The following is a 3,684-nucleotide window of genomic DNA, read 5'->3' on the forward strand; positions in this document are numbered from 1 at the left end:
TAATAATTAGTACCGGGATAAGTTATTTCTTTTCTTGGGTGGTATAGTAATCTCGGGATAAAATATGTGAATGACAAAAATGTCTCTTTCAACCCTTTTTATACATCACTTTTTATATTCATGGACATTTTTGTAAACAAATAAATTGTTCTTAAAATTTATTATTTCGAATACAACAAACCAAACACTCAATAAAAATAATTTTATCATAACTTATCCCATCATAACTAATTTCATCATAATTTATCCAATTATAATTAATCCCATCATAACTTGAAATTCAAACCAAACGAGCCCTATATATATATATATAGATGTCCGTCCATACCTTATAAATGACACAGCATTTGGGAAAACACAAAGAAGGAAACCTGAATCCTCCATAGAAAATGGAACCTCAAGTAAGCTCAAGAATGAATAAAGTTCTTCTAATCATCAACTGTATAATTCTAGCTATAGGATACTGTGGTGCCCCTTTGATCATGCGTCTTTACTTCATCAAAGGAGGCAAAAGAATCTGGCTATCATGTTGGCTAGAAACTGTTGCTTGGCCAATCAATTTCATCCCTTTAGTCATTTCCTACTTGTATCGTCGCAATAATAATAATAATAATAATAATAGCAGCAAGCTCATTCTCATGACTCCCCGGATTTTGATGGCCACTATTGGGATTGGCCTTTCCAACTATTCCTATTCTTATGGCGTAGCCAAATTACCTGTCTCCACTAACGGACTTCTTACTTCTACGCAACTTGCTTTCATTGCCTTTTTTGCCTTCATTATTGTGAGGCTGAAGCTCACTTCTTACTCCATCAACTCCGTTTTTTTGTTGACGATTGGTGCAGTGGTTTTGGCCCTACACTCGGGTGGTGATCGACCGGAGGGAGAGACGAATAAAGAGTATATATTAGGGTTTGTCATGTCCCTAGCAGCTGCTGCATTGACTGGCCTTATTTTTCCTTTGGTGGAGTTGATATATAAAAAGACACAACACTTACACATTTGTATTGGAGTTTCAAACACTCTATTGCTACTGTGTTTTCAACAGTTGGGATGATCATAAACAACGATTTTCAGGTTATTCATTTGCTTACGTACTCTCTATATTATAGTTATACAATCATGTTACTTCTAAAATAATTAATTAAATTATGTAAATTTAATTACTTTCACAAGTATTACTGGATAACATGATACAATTATTAACCAATTAACTAGTTTAAACTATATTGATAGCCTAAAAAAGCACATAACTTCTATACAGTATACACCAATAGAGGTAAAAATAAATTTACGATGTCAGAGCACCACAAGATAACTTATATATGTTGCTTGAACTCTTTAAAAATGCCAACGAGTGCTTGTTGGATTCTCCAAAATAATTGTTACTACTAGTTTATAATGGTGTAAAACATATGTTGCAGGCAATTTCAAGTGAGGCAAAATCATTTGAACTTGGAGAAGGCAAATATTATGTTGTGATAATAAGTATTGCAATAATTTTGCAATTCTACTTCTTAGGCAGTATTGGAGTCATCTATTCTTCTTCTTCTTTGGTATGTGGCATTTTGATATCAGTTCTACTTCCTCTCACCGAAGTTTTAGCTGTTATCCTTTATGGCGAAAAGTTCAGTGCAGAAAAAGGAATTTCTCTTGCCCTTTGTCTATGGGGATGTGCTTCATACTTTTATGGTGATTATAAAGACAACAAGAAGAGAGAGAATAGTAATCAATCTCTAGAAACTGAGACGATTGATAAAACTAAGTGTACCCCGTGATTGAAAAGGCTTCTTATAACTATTGCATACCAAGATTAATATATACAAACTTGTTGTAAATATATTATATTAACGTGCATGTCTATAACTTCAAAGTGTAATTTCATCATTATGTGTAGTATTACCCGCACCTCCATTACGTCCTCATTGATCTCCCATCACTCCTCACATTATCTTCCCTATATATATTCTGAAAAGGATAATGTCATGTACTCATGTTTAAGGCCACCTTATAACTACCCTCTTCATGTAATAGTATAATTAGGGATATGATAAGTGATCACTTTGAAGAATAAGAAATTTGTCCTCTCTTGTCTCTCTATGTATTCTTATCTTATTTACTTAATGTTTACAACAAATTAAAACTGTTGCATGTATTGTTATCTATTGGAATTTGTTCAAATTAAGTAATTGTGATCGAGCAATTGAAAGAAGAACTATATATACTAGATACAAGTTGCATTTTGTGTATGCTCACTTTCCTATCAGCCTCAAGTCCACTGAGATCCGTAACGAGAAGAGGGTGTAGGAATAAAGTATTGGACATGCATTCTTGATGGAGTAATAGTTGTTTGATCTGAAAAGGTTAAGGATCGGAGGAGCTTGTATTGGATCGATGGAATTGACATTGAACTTCTCTCTCGCTCTGCAATCCTTATTAACCGAAAATTTCATGTGATATCCAAAAGTATCTATGTCAGTGACAACGGTAAAATTGTGGAAGATAAATAATTACTAGAAATAAAAAAGAATTTGTAATTCACTTTGTTCAACAATTTTCACTATTAATTCTTATTTTTAACAAGGGTAAATTTTATGAATCACATAATTTTAAAATGAAATTACAATCTATCCCTCTTTAGTTTGTAATTACATTAATCCCTTAAAAAGTAACACAAACCAGATACATAATATGTAGCTCAGATACATTAAAGAGTATTCCGGATACATTATAACATAAACTAGATACATAATATATAGCTCGAATACATTAAAAACTAGCTCGGATACATAATATGTAGCTCGCATACATTAAATACTGGTTCGGATACATTGAAGAAATAAGGAATTTTAGAGGTTTTTAGAAATAGAAGGGGATATTGGAAATAAGGGAAACATAAGACGTGTATTTCAGTAATTTTTCCTTTTAACAAAGTATAGAAGATGTTAAAGTGGATAAAATAATATATTTTTTACGGAAAAGGGTCATATTTGCCCCTGTAGTTTTAGAAAAGGGTCATATTTACCCTTCGTTACACTTTTTTGATATATTTGCCCTCGCCATCCAACTTGGAGGCCATATTTATCCTTCATCCGTTAAATCTCCTTATTCCCACATAAATTTACCTATGTGGCACCTACGTGGAGTTCATTTTCTCCTAATTAAATCTAAACATTATTTAAATTGTTTTAACTCAGCCCACACGATTAAATCCTTTCCACTGACCAAAATAAATCCAACTTTGATTCCTCTGCTTAATTTTTCTCCATGGGCGTTTTATACAACAAACATAGAAAATTATATATATCCTTTTTCACATCATACAACAATAAGATTAAGAACTAATACAAATTTTAACATTTAATCCAATATTTTTTTGTTAAGTACAGCCAACTTTCATCTTTAATCTCGAGTTGATTAAAAAATAGGTAGAATTTTTACAAACAATCTACACGTGCTCTGTTTTTTCGATTGTTTCAGACGGTGGAGAGGGTGAGGTGAAGTTCAACAATGGAGATGGAGGATTCAAGTTGGTTTCTGGTGGCGACAAGATTGTTACGCGGTGGTTATTGATGGAGAAACGGGGATGAGATGAGACTAAATTCGACGCAACTACTAGAAAACTTCTATATATCTAGATTATTTAATGTTGTTCAGAAATATATTTATTTGGTGGATCTGAT

At 32.5% G+C, this 3,684-nt stretch overlaps 1 pseudogene; it reads left to right on the plus strand.

The window, feature by feature from the left end:
- The first annotated feature begins 318 nt into the window (after nucleotides 1-318).
- Nucleotides 319-1,847, plus strand: LOC102590565 (purine permease 3-like; annotated as a pseudogene).
- Nucleotides 1,848-3,684: the final 1,837 nt, after the last annotated feature.

The sequence above is a fragment of the Solanum tuberosum genome, unplaced genomic scaffold (assembly GCF_000226075.1).
Source record: "Solanum tuberosum cultivar DM 1-3 516 R44 unplaced genomic scaffold, SolTub_3.0 scf00255, whole genome shotgun sequence".
Taxonomy (NCBI): Eukaryota; Viridiplantae; Streptophyta; class Magnoliopsida; order Solanales; family Solanaceae; genus Solanum; species Solanum tuberosum.